This window comes from Cetorhinus maximus, chromosome 1 (genome assembly GCF_964194155.1).
Source record: "Cetorhinus maximus chromosome 1, sCetMax3.hap1.1, whole genome shotgun sequence".
NCBI classification, from domain to species: domain Eukaryota; kingdom Metazoa; phylum Chordata; class Chondrichthyes; order Lamniformes; family Cetorhinidae; genus Cetorhinus; species Cetorhinus maximus.
The window spans coordinates 176,868,299-176,893,328 of record NC_135879.1 but is presented as its reverse complement, the minus strand read 5'-3'; the positions used below and the strand labels follow the sequence as shown (position 1 = coordinate 176,893,328).

The 25,030-nt window shown below is 44.9% G+C and overlaps 1 protein-coding gene across 1 annotated transcript in view; it reads right to left on the bottom strand.

Annotated features, from left to right (window-relative positions):
* LOC144685525 (fibroblast growth factor 10-like) overlaps positions 1-7,004 on the bottom strand; it is a 187,632-nt gene extending 180,628 nt beyond the window's left edge. The window contains exon 1 of the mRNA XM_078550123.1: positions 6,794-7,004. The gene's annotated coding sequence lies outside the window, so the exon portion shown is untranslated. The remainder of the gene's footprint in view (positions 1-6,793) is intronic.
* Between the last annotated feature and the right edge of the window lie 18,026 nt (positions 7,005-25,030).

The window sequence follows — 25,030 nt, the reverse complement described above, 5'->3', positions numbered from 1 at the left end:
TGGAAGTTCACATCTAGTTGGGTGATTTCAGAAAATTTCTGTCTGCCAGATCTTCAACAGTGCAACCTATGGAGGAGCAGGGGATCACTGACAGCGGATCCTTGATTTCTGTATGTATATGTGGATGTCACTTTCAAAGTTGTAATGATGGAGAATGCTGAGAGAACGCTGAAACTGCTGCAATATCCAGTCCAATATGTTTAAATTCTGATAGCTTGGCAAAATACATTGCAGATATTTAAAATATCCTGATAATTTAGAATTGCTTCCTTTAGATTATAAACGTTATCACCAATATTATAGGACCAAGGCCAATTGTGCTTTTAAACTCTGCCTGAAAATCACCACTATAACAAAGCTTTTAGTTACTCCTCTTAATATCCCTTTCTTTTGCTTGACACAGCAAATAGCCTTATGTTTATGTATATTGCTGTTAAAATGTAACTGGTTCAATCCCTGCACTGGTTGAGGTAGTTCTTGGGGTCTGTCTCCTCACCTTGCCCTATAGTGATATCATGGCATGAGCCATGGTTAGTAAATAATCCTTGGTCAACTAGGATGCTACATGGATAGAGAGAGAATACCTGGAAAACTCCTCCACAGTTCAAGCCCCCTAAGGAAAAAATATTGCATGTAGTACATGATGCTGGTAAATAAAAATATAAACAGAAGCCCTATTGCCTTCCTTAAATCAGATCGCTCTACTATCACAAAAGGAATGAACCTCAGTCAGTTATCGTGCTGGCTGTTTTATTTAAAACACACATTCCAATATTTGCATTTGAACATCAGAATGTTCACCAAAATAAAACCCAAAGAAAGAGCAATGTTCTTATGTGGTTGCTGCCTTAGCACTGTTCCATTACACTGCAATTAGTAATGCTGTTTCAGAGGATGGTACAGACACATGTTCTGCACATTCTCAGACATAGTTTTATTACAGTGTTTGTGCCTCAAAGTAATTTATGCTGATTAAAGACTTAATATATGTATTACCATTCAGCCTTTGGATGGTGCTGATAAACAGACTTTGAAGGTGGATTAAGAGCTGGGTGGAATATCACTAAACATTAATGCTGGATTGTGGGCTGAAGTATACAGAAGCCAGTCGATACAACATGACTACTGAAGAACAGTGGTATAATGTTATTTAAAATTATTCAATGTTCAACGATTGATTAACTAGAGATGTCTTTAAAACTAACAACACAGATGGAGTATGGAAGGTCAGACTTAGAAAGAAGAAAAGCAAATGCTGAACTAAAAGCAGAAAATCCCAGAATTGCATAGCAGTAAGTTAGTGCTTGCAAGAGAAAAACAAGCTAATGGGCAGAATCTTTGACTCGGCGAGCGAGGGCGGGGCCCGCTCACTGAGGCGTAAAATGACGCGCAGTGACGTCAGGCGTGAGTCCCAACGGCACCGTGTGTGATGCAGATTCTCAGTTCGGCGGGTGCGCACCCAAGTCGGCTGTGCACCCGCCGAACTATCAAAGGCTTATTAAGACCAGTTAACTCTCAATTAAATCAGTAAACTAAGCTGCCTGTCCAACCTTAAGGTTGGCGGGCAGGCAAAGAGCCCAGGCAATTTTGCATTTTTTGTGGAACCTCATCCACGGGCAGGATGTGGTTTCATGAAGGTTTTTAAAGTGTTGTGAAAATTTTAAAGAAAATTAATAGACATGTCTCAGCTCATGTGACAATTTCACATGAGGGGACATGTCTTAAAATGTTTTGTTTTCTTTATTAAATTTTTTTGTACTTAAACTAATCTCCCTGAGGCAGCTCTGTGCCTCAGGGAGATTTCTGCACTCTTTTGCGCGTATGTGCGAAAGAGTGCAGGCCCCAATTCAGGCAACCACCCCTCAGCACAGGGAGCGCTCAGCGCTTCTGGATGCGTGTCACACTGGGCGGGCCAATTAAGGCCCGCCCACGTAAAATGGCGGTGCGCAGCCGATCGTGGGCGGCAATCGGCTGCACGCGCGCCCACGCCCTCGCCCACTCCCGCCCAACACCTCCCAACGGGGAGAAAATTCTCCCTAATGTTTCAGTTGAGAAACTTGCTTAGATCTTAGTTCTGGTGTTGGATCTTCATGTGGAACATTAACCTGAATTTCTCTTTCAAATACTTGCTAAACTGATGTGCATTTTTAGAATTTGTCTCTTCATAAAGGTTAGTTTAGGCAAGAGCTGGAGCTGACCAACGGAATTAACTCAAAGACCAAGAAAAAAACATTCTTCAGCTTCGAAGAGGGCAAGTGAACAATTTCGATATTATACGTGGCAAGTGGTGAGTGCCCATGGAAATGGTCAAAAGGCAGTTTGATAGCTTATTGTGAAATAAGTGATTGAGGGATATAAAAATAAGAGCACCGTTAGTATTTTATGAACATCTGGACCAGACTGATAGACTGAAGTTGACTGGAATGGACTGTACTTTCCTTTGGATGCTTATTATGCTGGACTCAATTTTAACCTCTAGAGCAAGGTAGCAATGCTGTTGTGCCAAAGTGCAATTTCCAAAGTTCAGGTGCAAAGCAAGGTTTATGTCAGACCATTGACGATAAGATACAATTGCTTTTTCCTAGCAGAATTAGAGTACAGGCAGATGCAGTGGAATTTGTGCTTCAATGAACCAATATCTTTAGTTTAGGCTTATGGATTTTACCAGGAATTTTAATATAAATATTTTAATGCTTGAAAATATAAATGCAAATTGCAGAGAGGAGACTATACTTAGTTCATAAATAAATAACTGTCTGGGTTGAATGACATTGGACTCTCAATTGATGCTGTTTTTATTGCTCCACAGTTCACTCTCAAACATGTTGGGATAAAATAATCTGAGTTACAGTTACCTACAATGTTGGTAGGTCTTATGGCCAACATAAAAAGTAGAATTACCTGGAAAAACTCAGCAGGTCTGGCAGCATCGGTGGAGAAGAAAAGAGTTGACGTTTCGAGTCCTCATGACCCTTCAGCAGAACTGAGTAAAGTTAGGAGAGGGGTGAAATATAAACTGGTTTAAGGAGGGGGGGTGGGGTGGGGGGAGAGAAGTTGGGGGGCGGGGAGGTTGGTAGTAGGGACAAGCAAGCAGTGATAGGAGCAGATAATCAAAAGATGTCACAGACAAAGGAACAAAGACGTGTTAAAGGTGGTGATATTATCTAAGAGAATGTGCTAATTAAGAATGGATGGCAGGACACTCAAGGTACAGCTCTAGTGGGGGAGGGGTGGAAAGGCTGACAGGGCATTACAAGTATAGATTTAAAAATAATGGAAATAGGTGGGAAAAGAAAAATCTATATAAATTATTGGAAAAAACAAAAGGGAGGGGGAAGAAACGGAAAGGGGGTGGGGATGGGGGAGGGATTTCAAGATCTAAAGTTGTTGAATTCAATATTCCGTCCAGAAGGCTGTAAAGTGCCTAGTCGGAAGATGAGGTGCTGTTCCTCCAGTTTGCGTTGGGCTTCACTGGAACAATGCAGCAAGGCAAGGATAGACATGTGGGCAAGAGAGCAGGGTGGACTGTTAAAATGGCAAGCAACAGGGAGGTTTGGGTCTTTCTTGCGGACAGACCGCAGGTGTTCTGCAAAGCGGTCGCCCAGTTTACGTTTGGTCTCTCCAATGTAGAGGAGACCGCATTGGGAGCAACGAATGCAGTAGAGTAAGTTAGGGGAAATGCAAGTGAAATGCTGCTTCACTTGAAAGGAGTGTTTGGGCCCTTGGACGGTGAGGAGAGAGGAAGTGAAGGGGCAGGTGTTGCATCTTCTGCGTGGGCATGGGGAGGTGCCATAGGTGGGGGTTGAGGAGTAGGGGGTGATGGAGGAGTGGACCAGGGTGTCCCGGAGGGAACGATCCCTACGGAATGCCGCCGGGGCAGGGTGAAGGGAAGATGTGTTTGGTGGTGGCATCATGCTGGAGTTGGCGGAAATGGCGGAAGATGATCCTTTGAATGCGGAGGCTGGTGGGGTGATAAGTGAGGACAAGGGGGACCCTATCATGTTTCTGGGAGGGAGGAGAAGGCGTGAGGGCGGATGCGCGGGAGATGGGCCGGACACGGTTGAGGGCATCAGCTGGTTGATTTCCAGCATCCGCAATAGTTTTTTGTTTTTATAAAAAGTAGAATTCTGCATCAAGGTGCAATTAGGGTACAGTTGTGCCTGAATTTGTGCCTGTCCTTATCAATGTACGGAGATATCAATTTTACATTAAGAGATCAGTTAAGTCTGTCTCTGTGGGAACATTGCCTGCTTTTAGCCAACCAAGGACAACCAACTCAGCAAAAACAGTGATTGAATTTGAGATTGTTGTGGCCTATACAGCTCAGTACCACACTTAGGTGATGCATTTACCAATTGAACCATTGAGGAAACTCGTCAATCTTATTCTTCCTGATCAAGAATAAACTTTTAGACATGTTCCTGTATGCTAAATAAACCACCTCTAATACATTCTCAATATCCTGCATTGAACTGTTTAAAAACTTTCATTAAAAGATTGATTGTGTTGTTTCATGTTATGGGAAATAGATAATATATAACCTGCCAAACACATGAACCTTCATTGCAAGCTGAATAAGATTACTAAAGATTACCAAATGCATGCACCTCCTACAAATTGCCAAATCCATTTTTAACGTATCATGTAGCTCCTTATTGAAAATTCATTATGTAAGGATTAAAAATCCGGTGTAAACTAAAATCAAAACAATTTAATTTACTGGATAACATTAGTTAATGATGTATTGATGCAGGACAAAGTACAAAAAAGTCAAAGGTGATTTTAGATCCCTGGACACTGTACAGCACAAATGTGGCCTAATTAAAAGCTTGTGAACAATGTATAATCAAACTCCACTATTAAATACTGTTATTTCATGTGAATGTGTGACTCATGCTTTAAAAAATGTTGGAAGGAATGATCAGGGTGCAAATAAATTCATCAATTAAGTCAATTTCACACGGAATACATCAAACATGGCCTAATGCAGGCTGATGGGAAGGCATTTAGTGCATGACTACCTTTTATGTGGGCTGCACCAAGTGACCATTTAACAGCTGAAGGAACTCTCAAAAACTAAACACTCCTAGTGGGAGTTCTAGGAATTGTTCTCCTGCAAAGCTGCAAAATTAAATAAACTGCTGCTGCCATAAAGGAACCCTAGCATGAATGATTAAAGTTGCACACACAAAAAAAACTTCTACCTTATCTGTTTCTCTTGTATAATAACAGAGAGGTGCTAAATTACAAGGCATCAGTTTAACCAGATGTGGTTTGAAATGCTTTATCCTGAATTAATTCAACCTTCAAATTGGCACAGCTTTAAACAAATTCATCTCAATATCCATACACCAAGAAAAAAAGGTTTTTCGGTTATTAACGATAAACCACTTGAACAGATTATTTGACAAAATATACCTGTCCAAATCTTTTGAAAAACATACCCATGAGCTAATACATTGTTTTATTTTGAGTAAATGCTTCTAAAATATACCAAGTAAAGCGACCATGCTTCAAAGATCTAAAACAAATTCTAAAATGTCATCTCAGTTAGCTAAGTAATAAAAATTAATGGAGATGGTGATTATATTTTATTCATGTTGAAATTTTTGTTTTCCATAACATTGAAGCATAAAAATTGTACTTGACATCTTAAAATGTGAACATTGCTGAATATATACTAACACTGTGGTGACTATAACACTAAAGATTAATAGTTCAGCAGAATGCTGACTGTATTGCAGACCTCAATCCAATCCATTTGTATATAAAATAGGAGAGTGAATAAGATCATCATTACATTAAGCAAAACGTGTTTTTAGTGTGATTCTTTTCCAATTATAATTCTATCCACTTGTCAAAACTGTTTCCCTCTTTAAAGGCTATTAACAAACCAACTCCTATCAGCTACCTTTTCAGTTACAATTCACGCATAAACATTAATTGCCATGTTCTAAAATTGGACTTATTTTTCTGGCAAACAGAATGAGGTTGTAAAATCATTCGATTTTGCTTTCATTGAAAGTCTTCACCTGTTTGAACAATCTTTTTGATGGAACATTAAATCAGATGAAAGCTATGCCTTGTGACAATAATGAATGAAATTCCAAAGGGCTTTGCTATGTCTCATATGGTTTGTATGCCCATGGAGTGCTCTAAAGAATAAATACAATTGAGGATAGTGTTTGAAACAATATGAATTGAGAAGTCCTTTAATGTCATTACTGTCAGGTGTGCAAATGAAACATTCATAATTTACTGCATATAGTAGGAAGCCATACCTAGAAAAATCCACGTCAATTTTTTCTGGTCATATCTTTGCAAGGGAAATAAAGATTTGTTTAGGAAATAGTAATGTGTATACATAGTAAATGGTTCAAAACAATTTCACAGCATTCTTTAACACTTGCTTACTTTAAATTTATCATTTGGGAAATGTGACTACCCTGCTTAACAGGCTCTACTCACCTCCTTTGAAGACACCTTAATACAAGGCAAACAAAATCATAGATCTGACATGAAATTAGCTAATCTGGGTTGAGTTCCATATTTTTTATCAGCAGCATTCAACGTTATCTTATTCTTTCACTCATTATATCCTTTAACTTCATCCAATTATATTTAAGCAATGCAACTATGACTAAAAGAAGGCTGCACAGAAAAATCCAAGGTTAGTTTACAAGTCTACCACATGATTCAACTAATCTTGGATCTGTCTAGTAATTCCTGGGCATTTTTTAAAAAAACAACTTTTTTCTCCCTCTCCTTAGGAGAAACGCAGAAACATACTCACCCTGCAGTGCAGTAGTTAAGGGAGATCACAGCAGTCTAGCCTCTCAATCTGGATTCCATTAATGTCACAGCACAGCAGATCCTACTTAGCAGCAGGTTGGTGTCTCTGCAGTTAATAACCTCAACGAACTGCACCTCACCAGCTTGCTACAGTTAAATAAACTCACCGTAACTCAAGAGTTTGTTCCAGCACACAAATTGCAACAAAAGGATTGGTGTTAACACAACAGCCAGTGTGTAACTGTTTGAAGTCTTCAAATTGACTATAGTATTACAGTATTTCATTTGGGGGGAGGGTGGGGGTAATGGTGCTCCTCCTCCAAGACTTCCTAACCCGCCCTCTTAAATGAAGCATAAGATATGTCAACTTGTCAGTTTAAAACTGAGACGAGACACTCTGCTGGTGTTTCTGAAGTTTAGCTTCTGACTTTTATTCTCTCCTGCTATTTGAACCTTATCTGACGATGTATTTGCTCTAGACCTCTGCACCCATTACATTACTAGCCAAGTGAGCAGTAGAAACTCTAAGATGAGAGTTAAATGCAATTGCTTTAGGGCAAAATGTAGTCCTTTGAACTTCTGTGTGATGTTACTTTACAGGTAGGCTAAAAAAGAATGAAACAAATCTTTAAAAAAAAATTACACTGACAGGTGGTATAATTGAGTAAGCAAATGCTTAATATTCAGCCTAGAGCTTTGGAACCTTAAAAGCATGTTTTTTGCATGGAATAATTTTAAGGACCTGCATCGTCTAACACAACAATTCAAGTTATTGGGCCATGATTTGCTGTCAAAATAGCAATGACGGTAATGATATTGCCTGATATTTATGTGCAAATAGCACAGCAACAAATGCTAGGTGAGGAACAAATACGCGAATAAACTCAAATATCCCAAAGTGGAAACGGCATCTCGCTGACTGGCTCACCATTGAAACACTTTGAATGGCATGAAGTTGTTGTATTCGCGCTGTAGCTACCAACTCAACTCACTACACTGGGAGAAGGAGGCTCCATGGACTAGCGCCCTGATTGATGGCAGAGCCCGGATTTCAAGAGACAAGATTGAAGCATTTGCAACTATCTTCCACCAGAAGTGCCGAGAGGATGATCCATCTTGACATCTTCCTGAGGTCCCCAACATCACAGATACCAATCTCCAGCCAATTCGACTCTTTCCACATGACCTTAAGAAACAGCTGAGGGCACTGGACAGCAAGGATTATGGGCCCTGGCAATATCCCACCTCCAGTATCCAAGACTTGTGCTCCAGAACTAGCTGTGCCCTGAGTCAAACTGTCCCAGTGCAGCTACAACACTGGCATCTACTTGACCACCTTGTAAATTGCCCAAGTTTGTCCTATCCACAAAATGCAGGACAAATCAGATCCAATCAATCAGCCCCATCTATCTATTCTCGATCATTAGAGAAATAATGGAAGATGTCATCAACAAGGCTATCGAGGAATACATCATGAGCAATAGCCTACTCACCACTGTTCAGTTTTGGTTCTACCAGGGCTACTTGTCTCCTGACTTCATTACAGCCTTGGTCTAAACATGGACAAAAGAGTTGAATTCAAGAGGCAAGGTGAGAGTGACTGCCCTTGACATCAAGGCAGCATTTGACCAAGTTTGGCATTAAGGACTCATAGTAAAATTGAAGTCTCCACCAGCTGGTGTCATACTTAGCCCAAAGGAAGAAGGTTGAGGTTGTCAGAGGCCAATCATTTCAGTCCCAGGATATCGCTGCAGGAGTTCCTCAGGGTAGTGCCCCAGGCCCAACCATCTTCAGCTGCTTCATCAACGACCTTCCCTCTGTCATAAGGTCAGAAGTGGAGATGTTTGCTGATGATTGCACAATGTTCAGCACTATTCATAACTCCTCAGATAATGAAGCAGCCTGTGTCCATATGCAGCAAGGCCTGGACAACATTCAAGCTGGGGGTGATAACTGGAAAGTAGTACTCATGCCACACAAATGCCAGGCAATGACCATCTCCAACAAGAGAGAATCTAACAATCTCCCTTGACATTCAATGGCATTTTCATTTCTGAATCCTCCACCATCAAATTCCTGGGGGTTACTGTTGACCAGGAACTGAACTGGACCAGCCACATGAATACTGTGGTTACAAGACCAGATCAGAGGCTAGGAATTTTGCAGTGAATAATTTAATCCCTGACTTCCCGAAGCCTGTCCACCATCTACAAGGCACAAGCCAAGAGCGTGATGGAATATTCTCCACTCGTCTGGCTGATTGCAGCTCCAACAACATTCAAGGGGTTTGACACTACATAGGACAAAGCAGCCTGCTTGATTTCCACCCCACCCACCATCTTAAACATTCATTTCCTTCACCACTGACGCACAATAGCATCAGTGTATACCATCTACAAGATGCACTGCAGAAACTCACCAAGGCTCCTTAGCCAGCACCTTCCAAACCCCTGTCCTCTACCACCTGGAAGGACAAGGGCGGCAGAGGCATGGGAACACCACCAGCTGCAATTTCCCCTCCAAGCCACATGCCATCCTGACTTGGAAATATATCACCATTCTTTCACTGTTGCTGGTCAAAGTCATAAAACTGCCTCCCGGGGTGTGCCTACATCAAGTGGACTGCAGCGGTTCAAGAAGGCCGCTCACCCCCACCTCCTCAAGGGCAATTAGGGATGGGCAATAAATACTGGCCTTGCCAATGATTTCCACATTGCACAAATGAATAAAATTCTAAGCTTCTCCAGAATTTCTACCTGAAGCATCCTTTCTAAATGGGGCAGTATCAGTTTGGACTGACAACAGGCATTGGTTCCATTATGGGCCTAAGTGGGGTTTGCAGCTCCAAAATTAAATGGCAACAGAAGGATGACCAAAGGGACTAATCAACACTTCTTCAAATTGTACCTCAACTTTTGGCCTTGTTGCCATTGGTCCCCCTCATTGGCTCTGACTCTCCCTCTCAGAGAAGCAGAGTAAAACATTGCTGAGTCCCACTCCCAATGGATGCCCTTATTACTACAGGTGCAGGGGCACCCCATTCCTCACGTAGGGAGTGCAAGGTTAGCAGTGGGTTACCCTGGTGGCAGAAGTCTTGTCCCATTGCAGACCCACCTTCACAGAATGGATCATGGAATTGCATACAATAGAACTTGTGTCATATTTCAGCAATAGGGAGAAATGTATCCAAACTGCAAAAGTCAATGGTGATAACTCTATTTAGATATTTATTTTGTTCTTGTTTTAAGCACCAAACAAATCTGGTGATATAAAAGAGTAAATTCTTTCATCATAATCCCTTTTCACTCAATGGCAACATGGAGATCCTACCATCAAAAACTGGTAAAAATAGTTATTAATATACAAATATCCCCTCAGTGATACATGAGACTATGGCACAATTATACAGGCCAATTTTAACCATGAGAGTAAAACTTTCTTTTATATCAACCGCTCTTTTGTGGGATCTAATTTGCAATTACTTTGTGCTCCATAGAGGTGATACAGGCAGCACACAAACTTTGTGCCGTCTGTTCATTTCCGTGATATGATGTGTAGTACTAAATACACTGCTAAGTGGCTGCATGCTAAGCTGGGGCATAGGTTCATGTGAGGCTAGCATGAGTTAAAGTTATCCCTGAGTTTCTTAAAGCCAGCCTGCACCACTTAAAGGGGAGGTGGATTCTGGCTGTAATGGGTGTTGGAACTATATCTGAAAGTGTTTCTCACAAGAATCAAAGAGGAGTAATGACGCAAGAGGCCAGAGAGAGGCCTTCCAGGTTATCCAGTGCAGTGCCGGGGGGACACCTTAGTTTCAGGAGGTGGAGAGGATGACAGAAGTTATTTAACATGATGTCAGGAGGCCCTCCGGCATGTACTGTAAGGGAATGGGAGCAGATAGCCACAGAGGCCAATGTAAGGAGCCTGGCCCCAAGGGTGTGGCTGAAGTTTCAGAAAAAGTTCAGTGACCTCACATGAGTGGTCAAGGTCAGAAAATACCTCTTCAAATGCTATCTCCTACCTACTGCACCACCAACCTCACACTGCTCAATGCTCATCCCGATCATTCACCCATCAACAATCTTTAACAGTGGTGGCTAATGACTAACATTCAGATGCTCCACCTTACCCCCATGCACGTACTAATGAAGCAAGACTCATACTCACAGCTCGCAGCTTCCACAAACTTAGCTATGACAGACACATCACATTGCAACACAGTCACTGATACTCTTCCCTTTCCCATGCAGGACAAGGTGCACAAAACAGGAGGTAGCAGCAAAGAAAATGACAGGGAACAGGCACAGCTACATTTCCTGAGTCCCTTGGAGGAGACGGTGCTCCAAATTATTGGCTCCAATTATTGGCTTCACTGAGACTGTTGCAACTGCCATTGCTGAAACCATCCAAGATAACATCTAGAATGGATGTGCTGGCTATGATTTCTCAAAATCCCTTAGATTCAGGAGTGGTCTCACTGGATTGGAAGTTGATGAAAGTTACACCACTTTTCAAGAAATGAGTGAGAAAGAAAACAGAACTACAGGCCTATTAGGCTCACATCGGTTGTTGGGAAAATGCTGGAATCTATTATGAAGGAAATTTTAAAAATACACTTTGAGAAACATAGGGCAGAATCGTCCCACATTTGCACTAAGTGCGGTAGCGGCGGGGAAAAAGGACGTTTTACCCGCTGGCTGCAATGACAGGTTTTCATGCCTTATCGTCCCAATCTTGGCTCATTAATCATGTATTTCCAGGAAACATGCCTGGCTCCAATTTGCCTGCCACACCATCACCTTGCTGTTTCCTCTAGCCAAGCACCATATTTAAAGTGCAACCGTGCGCACACCTCTCAGAGCTTCCAGACCAAGGCTTCTGCATAAAAGACATGGCCCTGAAAGGCAAGAACACTGCAGCTCCTCGATTCAGTGACAGATCCCTGGGACACCTTCTGGACACCTTTGGAGCCACTGACATGTCCTCTACTCTTGTTCTGGCTGCAGAAGGCCCATCAGTGTCACCACTCCGGCTCGGGAGGCAATGGCAGTTGGGGTCGGGGCCGACGCTGCACAGAAGAGGCTTGCCATCCAGTCAGGGTAAGGCAACTGTCTCATCACTCTAAGCTCACACACTCACAAGCCCATCACACAATCACTGGCATCTCACTCACTACCAGCTCAAGGGACATCACCACCCACTCACTCACACATACCCCCACATCTCCATCTGGAGTTTTCTCCTCCTCAGCCCCCACCCTTTCGAGGCACTTGCACAGGTCAACATGTGCCCATGCACACTCACTGGGATAACCCCCTTCCCCAGTAGTGCCCTAGCCCTGCAGCCTCTTTTCTTGCCTGAGGCCGCTTCCCCTCCTTCCCGAAGCAGGTCCAAACCCTGCAACCATTGAAAAGCCACTCCCGCCTTATGGCTGGTCACATAAGTAGAGACCTGTCCGTGAGCCCCCCTAAAACTGATATGGTGCTGCCTGCGAAACCTGGCACTGATGACTGCAAGTGCTACCCGAAGCAAGGTAGGCAAAGAAAACTCAAAGTCCCAAGTGAAGTGCAGCCCGCCAGGTGCACACCACTTATGTTCAGTTGTGAAACACATCGGCGTGCAGTCACACCGACATGCTCGGATGATTCAGCGTGGAGGCATGATTCTGTCAAGCTCGGCTTATGCAGATGTATTACAATGAAATTCCCCATGTGTGACCGCAGGAAACGCAGCCCACCATTGACGGGCGGAGCGGACAATTGCAAACTGTTTTCACGACGTTATGAAACTGATTTTTGGCTTTCCCGCCATATTGTCTGCTCATGCCCACTATGAGACCCAACGCCAGCAGGCACAAAAATTTCCGTTCATTGTATGAACAAGTCAATACAGTTTTACTAGGGGAGATTCCTGTTTGACAAATTTATTGGAGTTTATTTGAGTATGTAACTTGTAGGCTAGATAAAGGGGAACCAGTAGGTGTAGTATACCCAGATTTCCAAAAAGCATTCGATAAGGTGCAGAACAAAAGATTAATAGGCAAGATAAGGGGGTCATGGAGTTGGGGGAAATATTTTAGCATGGATTCGTTATGGATAGATAACAGAGAGTGGGCATAAATGGGGGCATTTTCAAGCTGGCAGGCAGTGAATAGTGGAGTGCAGCAAGGATCAGTGCTGGGCTCAGCTATTTTTGTTATTTATTTATTCATGGGATGTGGGCGTCACTGGTTAGGCCAGCATTTATTACCCACCCCTAACTGCCCTTGTTCAGAGTGCATTTAAGAGTCAATCACATTGCCGTGAGTATGGAGTCACATGTAGGGTAAGGATGGCAGATTTCCTTCCGTAAAAGGCATTAGTGTACCAGATGGGTTTTTATGACAATCAACAATGGTTTCATGGTCATCATCAGTCTTTAATTCCATATTTTTATTGGATTCAAATTCACCATGATGGGATTTGAACCCAGATTCCTAGGTCTCTGAAATGCTAGTCCAATGATAATACCACTATGCCAACACCTCCTCTATGGATCAAAAAGAAGAATATGCCTTAAACTATGTGAAACCTGTAAGCATTGATGTTCAAAGAGACATGAGTGTGCTTATACAAGGAACGCAGAAATTAACATGCAGGTGCAGCAAACAATTAGGAAGGCAAATGACATGTTAGCCTTTATTGCAAGTGAATTGGCGCAGAAGAATAAGGAAGTGTTGGTGTGATTGTGTAAGGTTTTGGTGAGACCACATCTGAAATAATGGGCAGAATTTTCTGCCTGCTGGACGGGCGGGCCTGACCCAATCTCTGGTGGGCAGGGAGCTGATCCCTGCTGGAGAAGCGGGCTCCGCTGCCATTTTACGTGGGCGGGCCAATTAAGGCCCGCCCAGCGTGATGTCCAGTGGGAAGCGCTATGCACTTCTTGTGCGGGTGGGGGGGGGATTCCCCAAAAGCGAGAGTGCGCTCTTTCGCGCATGCTCATGAAAGAGCGCACATCTCCCTGAGGCTTAGTGCTGCCTCAGGGAGATTGCTGAAAGTTTTAAAAATATTGAAAATAGAAAAAAAAATCCTTAACATCTCCCCCTCATGTGATAATGAGATAGGACATGTTCATTAATTACAGTAAAACTTTAATAAACTTTTTAAATCCCTGCATGAAACCTCACCCGCCGGTGGATGAGGTTTCATGTTTTTTCTATTGCCTGCCAGGGCTCCTGGCCTGCCCGCCAACCTTAAGGTTGGACGGGCAGGTCCTTTAATTGTATAACTGATCCTGTCAACGGCCTCAATTGGCCATTGACAGGTCGGCGGGCCCGCAGCTGATTTTGCTGCGCTCCCGCCTTCCTGAAAATTTAAATGGGCTGGGATGACATCGAGGGGAACCCCCGACGTCATCCCGTGTCATTTTGCGCGTCGGCGAGCGGGCCCCGCCCCCTTCTCGCCGACAGCAAAATTCAGCCCACTGTGTGCAGTTTTGGTGCCTACAGTTAAGAAAGGATATACTTGCATTGGAGACGGTATAGCAAAGGTTCACTAAATTGGTCCCTGGGATGAAGAGGTTGCCCTATGATGGGAGGTCACATAATCTTATAGGCTTATATTATCTGGAGTTTAGAAGAATGAGAAGTTATCTTATTGAAACCTACAAAACCCTGAAGTGGTTTTATAGCGTGGATGCTGAGAGATTGTTTCCGATAGTCAGGGAATCTAAAACACAGGGGCACAGTCTCAGGATAAAGGGTCGATCACTTAGGACTGAGATGAGGAGAAATTGCTTCAGTCAAAGGGTGTGAATCTTTGGAATTCGCTGCCCCAGAAGGTTGTGGGTGCTCCATCACTGAATACTTTTAAGGCTGGGATAGATGGATTTTTGGTCTCTCATCTCAAGGAATTAAGAGATATGGGGAGCAGGCAGGAAAATTGAGTTGAAACCCAAGATCAACCATGATCATATTGAATGGTGGAGCAGGCTCAATGGGCCATATGGTCTACGCCTGCTCCTATTTCTAATGTTCTTGTTTTCTTATGATGCCATGTTCCTCCCTTATGCACCTCTTCAAATCTCACTTCACCCTCATCCTACAATCTGGCATGAAGTAAGAGTTGCAGATGGTGTGGCCATGCACCTCTTTCTTTCTGAACCATCCAACTGCACCTCATTCCCCCCACCTCCCCAATCTTACTCTCGCCCCCAACCCTCCTGCATTTATATTTTCAGATACCCAAGAACTTATGCCTGGCCTGCCAGTGCGGACTGACAATGAAAGGTGAGAAGAAGAGCAGATGTCTGATGAAGAAGCACTGTTACTTGATCTGATTCTCACAGTCACCTGATACTGGCAATGTGTGAACTTTAAAGAGAACTATAGAGGTGTGACCATCAAATGGTGAGTCATCGAGTATGAGTGAGCTACAGCCTGGCCAGGAGGAAAGGATGATTTGTGTGTGAACTCCCTGGAGGGTGAGGCCACAGATGAGATTTACTACAGAGGACTCAGTTGAGAACTTTGATGGAGTGATGTACGGGGAAAAAGCTGACAAGCATGCACACAGGAATATTTAGTGCATTGCCTGCCACAGAGCTTGTCATCACTATCAGGTAGTATAGAGGAGTCTGGCTCTAACTTGGCACAGGGCATTTCACAGAGTGTGGAGCCCATCATTTCCAATGTGCAAGTGGTCACCAACTCCATGGCAGCAATTGCAGATCCAGCTACAAAGGTGTGTCTGATTGCCAATGCCTACAGCACAAATAGAAGCCGTCCAATGTCTGAGTGCTGCAGCGAAAGCTCAGGCTGAGCTCATGAGGCCTATGATTGTTGCCATGTTGCTCTTACTGCTGCCATCATGATTGTGAATACCATTGCTCAAAGGGGCTCTCAGCTCTCACAACAGCCCAGCAATCTATACTCCAACAGATTACTAGGATTTCTGAAGTACATCCCTAGGGGAGTGGTGGCTCTGTGGAACACAAACCTGCTGCCCTCTCTCAGGATGACAGCATTCATCCTCCCACCACTGCCACTCTGCCACTGCCCCTGCTGTTTTTAAAAATGTTTTCATGGGATCTGGGCGTCGATGGATAGGTCAGCATTTATTCTCCATCCCTGATTGCCCTTGAGAACTGAATGGCTTGCTAGGCCATTTCAGAGGGCATTTAAGAGTCAACCACATTGCTGTGGGTCTGGAGCCACATGTAGGCCAGGCCAGGTGAGGACGGCAGATTTCCTCCCCTAAAGGACATTAGTGAACTGGATGGGTTTTTGCAGCAATCGACAATGGTTTCATGGTCATCGTTATCTCTCAGTCAGCCACCCCATATTTTGCCGCCTGTGTGGAGGTGGTGCAGTCCAAAGTCAGGCCTTCTTGGCCAAGAGCTGCATGAGGGCACCCTGCCAGGCTATCACTGAAAGTCAGCAGCCTTCCACCAGCCATGCTGCAGACACTGAGGTAGAATTGTGTAGGAAAATTAGGCCAGGGAAAGGTACAAGACAGGCACTAATGAAAGGGTGCGCAAAGCTGAATGGTTCAGTTTTGTAGATATTACAGGAAACATTGTTAGATAAAGTTGATATGGAATGGTTCTTTTGTGGTGTCTTTTATTCAGGATTTTAGCCAAGAAGGTATTATGATGGGCCATAGCAGATGGACTGAAAGATTGTGGAACAGGGCTGATGTGGCGATGTTTTTGTGGGAATCAGAGTCTGATGAGCCATTCATGGACAGCACATCTGAAACAATGATGTCTTGAATGCCACTTCCCTTTCTCTCCTCTCCCTGCTCCTCTCCAAGTGTTCGGTGAAGGCTTGGTGGCAAGGGCAGCACTCTCATGAGAACCAGGATGTGCAGGACGCAGCAGGCCACTATGAATTGAAGAAAGGTCATACGGACTTGAAACGTTAACTCTGTTTCTTCCCCCACAGATGCTGTCAGACCTGCCGAGTCTTTCCAGCATTTTCTGTTTTTGTTACGAATTTGGAGCTACTGTCCGCTGAGTATTGGAGGGCCGCCCAAGCGGTTCAGGAGCCATTGTGTGAGAACATCTATGATTTGATTCATGACGTTCCTTGTTGCAGCATGGCTCTTGTTATGTGATCACTGCTTACCTGTGGCCATGTGGCAGAAGCGAGTCATGAGCCATGTGAAGAACAACATCCCTTGTCACCAAGCAACCACCATTTGTCATGGTGGCTCAAAGATGGCGGGGAAGCCAACTGGCAAAGGATAAAAGCATTGTGATGTTTCGTATGGTTGCTGCACATTAAGGAAATGAAACTCTTTGTGGTTTCAGTGCATCTCCCCTCAAGATGTAGCAGCAGCAGAGCCATGTGCATGCAGTCAATGGCTCCTTGCACTGGTGGGAAGGTGATGAAGTCCTCTTTCATAAGAACATAAGAAATAGGAACAGGAGTGGACCATTCGGCCCCTCGAAGCTGCTCCGCCATTCAATAAGGTCATGGCTGATCGTCCTGTGTTTCGATTTCCACATTCCCATCTAACCCCGATAAACTTTGATTCCCTTACCTAACAAGAATCTTTCTCCCAGTGCCTTAAAAATATTCAATGACCCCGCCTTCACCACCATCTGAGGCAGAGAATTCCAAAATTGCACAACCCTCTGGGAGAAAAAATTTCTCCTCATCTCTGACCTAAAAGGGCGACCCCTAATTTTAAAACAGTGACCCCTAGTTCTGGACTCACCCACAAGAGGAAACATCCTTTCGACGTCCACCTTGTCAAGGCCGTTCAGGATCTTGTATACTCCAATCAAATCACCCCTCACACTTCAAAACTCCAGTGAAAACAAGCCCAGTCTGTCCAACCTTTCCTCATCAGACAACCGACCCATTCCAGGTATCAATCTAGTAAACCTCCTCTGAATCGCCTCCAATGCATTTACATCCTTTCTTAAATAGGGAGATCAAAACTGCACACAATCTTTGAGGTGCAGTCTCACCAATGCCTTGTAAAACTGAAGGATAACATCCTTACTTTTATGTTTACTCTCTCTCATAATAAAGGATAGCTGTCCTCACTGTGCTTTAATGGACACAGGCAGTGCTGTCCTCACTGTGATTTAATAGACACAGGCAGTGCTGTCCTCACTGTGTTTTAATAGACACAGGCAGTGCTGTCCTCACTGTGTTTTAATAGACACAGGCAGTGTTGTCCTCACTGTGATTTAATAGACACAAGCAGTGCTGTCCTCACTGTGTTTAATGGACACAGGCAGTGCTGTCCTCACTGTGTTTTAATGGACACAGGCAGTGCTGTCCTCACTGTGTTTTAACTGACACAGGCAGTGCTGTCCTCACTGTGTTTTAATAGACACAGGCAGTGCTGTCCTCACTGTGATTTAATAGACACAGGCAGTGCTGTCCTCACTGTGTTTTAATAAACACAGGCAGTGCTGTCCTCACTGTGATTTAATAGATACAAGCAGTGCTGTCCTCACTGTGCTTTAATAGACACAGGCAGTGCTGCCCTCACTGTGTTTTAATGGACGCAGGCAGTGCTGTCCCCACTGTGTTTTAATAGACACAGGCAGTGCTGTCCTCACTGTGATTTAATAGACACAGGCAGTGCTGTCCTCACTGTGCTTTAATAGACACAGGCAGTGCTGCCCTCACTGTGTTTTAATGGACACAGGCAGTGCTGTCCTCACTGTGTTTTAATAGACACAGGCAGGGCTGTCCTCACTGTGTTTTAATGGACACAGGCAGTGCTGTCCTCACTGTGTTTTAATAGACACAGGCAGCGCTGTCCTCACTGTGCTTTAATAGACACAGGCAGTGCTGCCCTCACTGTGTTTTAATGGACACAGGCAGTGCTGTCCTCACTGTGTTTTAATAGATACAGGCAGTGCTGTCCTCACTGTGTTTTAATGGGCACAGGCAGTGCTGTCCTCACTGTGATTTAATAGACGCAGGCTGTGCTGTCCTCACTGTGCTTTAATAGACACAGGCAGCGCTGTCCTCACTGTGTTTTAATGGACACAGGCAGTGCTGTCCTCACTGTGTTTTAATGGACACAGGCAGTGCTGTCCTCACTGTGATTTAATAGACACAGGCAGTGCTGTCCTCACTGTGCTTTAATAGACACAGGCAGTGCTGTCCTCACTGTGTTTTAATGGACACAGGCAGTGCTGTCCTCACTGTGATTTAATAGACACAGGCAGTGCTGTCCTCACTGTGCTTTAATGGACACAGGCAGTGCTGTCCTCACTATGTTTTAACAGACAAAGGCAGTGCTGTCCTCACTGTGTTTTAATGGACACAGGCAGTGCTGTCCTCACTGTGCTTTAATAGACACAGGCAGTGCTGTCCTCACTGTCCTTTAATGGAAACAGGCAGTTCTGTCCTCACTGTGTTTTAATGGACACAGGCAGTGCTGTGCTCACTGTGTTTTAATGGACACAGGCAGTGCTGTCCTCACTGTGTTTTAATGGACACAGGCAGTGCTGTCCTCACTATGTTTTATCAGACACAGGCAGTGCTGTCCTCACTGTGTTTTAACTGACACAGGCAGTGCTGTTCTCACTGTGTTTTGATGGACACAGGCAGTGCTGTCCTCACTGTGTTTTTATGGACACAGGCAGTGCTGTCCTCACTGTGATTTAATAAACACAGGCAGTGCTGTCCTCACTGTGTTTTAATGGACACAGGCAGAGCTGTCCTCACTGTGTTTTAATGGAAACAGACAGTGCTGTCCTCACTGTGATTTAATAGAACAGGCAGTGCTGTCCTCACTGTGTTTTAATAGACACAGGCAGTGCTGTCCTCACTGTGTTTTAACTGACACAGGCAGTGCTGTTCTCACTGTGTTTTGATGGACACAGGCAGTGCTGTCCTCACTGTGTTTTAATGGACACAGGCAGTGCTCTCCTCACTCTGTTTTAATGGACACAGGCAGTGCTGTCCTCACTGTGCTTTAATAGACACAGACAGTGCTGTCCTCACTGTGTTTTAACTGACAGAGGCAGTGCTGTCCTCACTGTGTTTTAATGGACACAGGCAGTGCTGTCCTCACTGTGTTTTAACTGACACAGGCAGTGCTGTCCTCACTGTGATTTAATAAACACAGGCAGTGCTGTCCTCACTGTGTTTTAATGGACACAGGCAGAGCTGTCCTCACTGTGTTTTTATGGACACAGGCAGTGCTGTCCTCACTGTGTTTTAATGGACACAGGCCGTGCTTTCCTCACCCTGTTTTAATGGACACAGGCAGCGCTGTCCTCACTGTGTTTTAATGGACACAGGCAGTGCTGTCCTCACTGTGTTTTAATGGACACAGGCAGTGCTGTCCTCACTGTGATTTAATAGACACAGGCAGTGCTGTCCTCACTGTGCTTTAATAGACACAGGCAGTGCTGTCCTCACTGTGTTTTAATGGACACAGGCAGTGCTGTCCTCACTGTGATTTAATAGACACAGGCAGTGCTGTCCTCACTGTGCTTTAATGGACACAGGCAGTGCTGTCCTCACTATGTTTTAACAGACAAAGGCAGTGCTGTCCTCACTGTGTTTTAATGGACACAGGCAGTGCTGTCCTCACTGTGCTTTAATAGACACAGGCAGTGCTGTCCTCACTGTCCTTTAATGGAAACAGGCAGTTCTGTCCTCACTGTGTTTTAATGGACACAGGCAGTGCTGTGCTCACTGTGTTTTAATGGACACAGGCAGTGCTGTCCTCACTGTGTTTTAATGGACACAGGCAGTGCTGTCCTCACTATGTTTTATCAGACACAGGCAGTGCTGTCCTCACTGTGTTTTAACTGACACAGGCAGTGCTGTTCTCACTGTGTTTTAATGGACACAGGCAGTGCTGTCCTCACTGTGTTTTAACTGACACAGGCAGTGCTGTCCTCACTGTGATTTAATAAACACAGGCAGTGCTGTCCTCACTGTGTTTTAATGGACACAGGCAGAGCTGTCCTCACTGTGTTTTTATGGACACAGGCAGTGCTGTCCTCACTGTGTTTTAATGGACACAGGCCGTGCTTTCCTCACCCTGTTTTAATGGACACAGGCAGTGCTGTCCTCACTGTGTTTTAATGGACACAGGCAGAGCTGTCCTCACTGTGTTTTTATGGACACAGGCAGTGCTGTCCTCACTGTGTTTTAATGGACACAGGCCGTGCTTTCCTCACCCTGTTTTAATGGACACAGGCAGAGCTGTCCTCACTGTGTTTTTATGGACACAGGCAGTGCTGTCCTCACTGTGATTTAATAAACACAGGCAGTGCTGTCCTCACTGTGTTTTAATGGACACAGGCAGAGCTGTCCTCACTGTGTTTTAATGGAAACAGACAGTGCTGTCCTCACTGTGATTTAATAGAACAGGCAGTGCTGTCCTCACTGTGTTTTAATAGACACAGGCAGTGCTGTCCTCACTGTGATTTAATAGACACAGGCAGTGCTGTCCTCACTGTGCTTTAATAGACACAGGCAGTGCTCTCCTCACCGTGTTTTAATGGACACAGGCAGTGCTGTCCTCACTGTGATTTAATAGAACAGACAGTGCTGTCCTCACTGTGTTTTAATAGACACAGGCAGTGCTGTCCTCACTGTGTTTTAATGGACACAGGCAGTGCTGTCCTCACTGTGATTTAATAGACGCAGTCAGTGCTGTCCTCACTGTGCTTTAATAGACACAGACAGTGCTGTCCTCACTGTGTTTTAATGGACATAGGCAGTGCTGTCCTCACTGTGATTTAATAGACACAGACAGTGCTGTCATCAACGTGATTTAATGGACACAGGCAGTGCTGTCTTCACTATGCTTTAAAGGACAGGCAGTGCTGTCCTCACTGTGTTTTAATGAACACAGGCCGTGCTGTCCTCACTGTGTTTTAATAGACACAGACAGTGCTGTTCTCACTGTCCTTTAATGGACACAGGCAGTGCTGTCCTCACTGTGATTTAATAGACACAGACAGTGCTGTTCTCACTGTCCTTTAATGGACACAGGCAGTTCTGACCTCACTGTGATTTAATGGACAGAGGCAATGCTGTCCTTACTGTGTTTTAGTGGACACAGGCAATGCTGTCCTCACTGTGTTTTAATGGACAGGGCAGTGCTGTCCTCACTGTGATTTAATAGACACAGGCAGTGCTGTCCTCACTGTGTTTTAATGGACACAGGCAGTGCTGTCCTCACTGTGTTTTAACGGACACAGGCAGTGCTGTCCTCACTGTGTTTTAATAGACACAGGCAGTGCTGTCCTCACTGTGCTTTAATAGACACAGGCAGTGCTGTCCTCACTGTGATTTAATAGACACAGGCAGTGCTGTCCTCACTGTGTTTTAATAGACACAGGCAGCGCTGTCCTCACTGTGTTTTAATGGACACAGGCCGTGCTGTCCTCACTGTGTTTTAATGGACACAGGCAGTGCTGTCCTCACTATGTCTTAACTGACACAGGCAGTGCTGTCCTCACTGTATTTTAATGGACACAGGCAGTGCTGTCCTCACTGTGTTTTAATGGACACAGGCAGTGCTCCCCTCACTGTGTTTTAGTGGACACAGGCAGTGCTGTCCTCACTGTGCTTTAATAGACACTGACAGTGCTGTCCTCACTGTGTTTTAACTGACACAGGCAGTGCTGTCCTCACTGTGTTTTAATGGACACAGGCAGTGCTGTCCTCACTGTGTTTTAATGGACACAGGCAGTGCTCTCCTCACTGTGTTTTAGTGGACACAGGCAGTGCTGTCCTCACTGTGCTTTAATAGACATGGACAGTGCTGTCCTCACTGTGTTTTAACTGACACAGGCAGTGCTGTCCTCACTGTGTTTTAACTGACACAGGCAGTGCTGTCGTCACTGTGTTTTAATACACACAGGCAGTGCCGTCCTCACTGTGTTTTAATGGACACAGGCAGAGCTGTCCTCACTGTGTTTTAATGGATACAGGCAGAGCTATCCTCACTTTGTTTTAATGGACACAGGCAGTGCTGTCCTCACTGTGTTTTAATGGACACAGGCCGTGCTTTTGTCACCGAGTTTTAACTGACACAGGCAGTGCTGTCCTCACTGTGTTTTAATGCACACAGGCAGTGCTGTCCTCACTGTGTTTTAATGGGCACAGGCAGTGCTGTCCTCACTGTGCTTTAATAGACACAGGCAGTGTTGTCCTCACTGTGTTTTAATGGACACAGGCAGTGCTGTCCTCACTGTGATTTAACAGACACAGGCAGTGCTGTCCTCACTGTATTTTAATGGGCACAGGCAGTGCTGTCCTCACTGTGCTTTAATAGACACAGGCAGTGTTGTCCTCACTGTGTTTTAATGGACACAGGCCGAGCTGTCCTCACTTTGTTTTAATGGACACAGGCAGTGCTGTCCTCACTGTGTTTTAATGGACACAGGCCATGCTGTCCTCACTGTGCCTTGCCGCTGCAGGCCTGGGTGGAGGAGGATCCATAGTTTAGTGACCGTCGCTGTAATTTTACAACCCCATCACTGCGGGGGTGGGGCTCTAAAATGCAATGAGCCATTCAAAAGTCCATTGACTTTGACGGAAGTGGAAATTCCCTCCAGCACGAGGGGCAGTAGAAATTCTACCCCATCTCTTTGGAGAAGTGTAACCAGTTCACATGCTGCTCCTGTCTGGGGTGGAGGTTGACGTAGTGCTCCCTGAAGGTTGTAGATGGGTAGGGCCTTCTGTGGGAGACTTTTTATACCATCTATGCACAGTTTCGCCTCTTATCAGCCTGTGTTCCAGCTTCCTGTTGTGCTGCAGCCCAAGAATAACTGCAACCAAAGGCCACATGAGTGATAACAAGTTTTCTGCTCAGAGGCCTTCAAACTCCTCTCAACTCCTTGTAAAAGTGCAGCACCACTTGCTTCTGAGTCCAACAACTTGTGTGGGCTCCTTCAACAACATAGGCCAGGAAACTGCAACTGCAAAAGAAAGCCAAAGTATCTCAACTAAAAGTCCCCCACTAATTTTTATTTATTAATTCATGGGACGTGGGCTTCGCTGGCTGGGCCAGCATTTATTGCCCACTCCTAACTGCCCTTGGGAAGGTGGTGGTGAGCTGCCTTCTTGAACCGCTGCAATCCATGTGGTGTGGGTACACCCACAGTGCTGTTAGGAAGGGAGCTCCAGGATTTTGTCCCAGTGACAATGAAGGAACAGTGATATGTTTCCAAGTCAAGGATGATGAGTGACTTGGAGGGGAACTTCCAGGTGGTGGTGTTCCTATGTCTCTGCTGCCCTTGTCCTTCTAGGTGGTAGTGGCCGTGGGTTTGGATGGTGCTGTCAAAGGACACTTGGTGAATTCCTGCAGTGCATCTTGTAGATGATATACACTGCTGCTACTGTGCGTCGGTGGAGGAGGGAGTGAATATTTGTGGATGTGGTGCCAATCAAACAGGCTGCTTTGTCCTGGACAGTGTCAAGCTTCTTGAGTGTTGTGGGACTACACTCATCCAGGCAAGTGGGGAGTATTCCATCATACTCCTGACTTGTGCCTTGTAGATAGTGGACAGGCTTTGGGGAGTCAGGAGGTGAGTTACTCATCGCAGGATTCCTAGCCTCTGACCTGCTCTTGTAGCCACAGTATTTACATGGATAGTCCAGTTCAGTTTCTAGTCAATGGTAACCCCCAGGATGTTGATAGTGGGGGATTCAGTGATGATAATGCCATTGAACATCAAGGGGCAATGGTTGGATTTTCTCTTGTTGGAGATGGTCATTGCCTGACACTTGTGTGGCGTGAATGTTACTTGCCACTTGTCAGCCCAAGCCTGGATATTGTTCAGGTCTTGCTGCATTTGGACATGGACTGCTTCATTACCTGAGGAGTTGCGAATGGTGCTGAACATTGTACAATCATCAGCGAACATCCCCACTTCTGATCTTATGATGGAAGGAAGGCCATTGATGAAGCAGCTGAAGATGATTGGGCCTAGGACACTACCCTGAGGAACTCCTGCAGTGATGTCCTGGAGCTGAGATGACTGACCTCCCACAAGCACAACCATCTTCCTTTGTGCTAGGTGTGACTCCAGCCAGTGGAGAATTTTCCCCCTGATTCCCATTGACTCCAGTTTTGCTCGGGCTCTTTGATGCCACACTCAGTCAAATGCTGCTTTGATGTCAAAGGCAGTCACTCTCACCTCACCTTGGGAATTCAGCTCTTTTGTCCATGTTTGAATCAAAGCTATAAGGAGGCCTGGAGCTGAGTGGTACTGGCGGAACCCAAACTGGATGTCATTGTGCAAGTTATTGCTC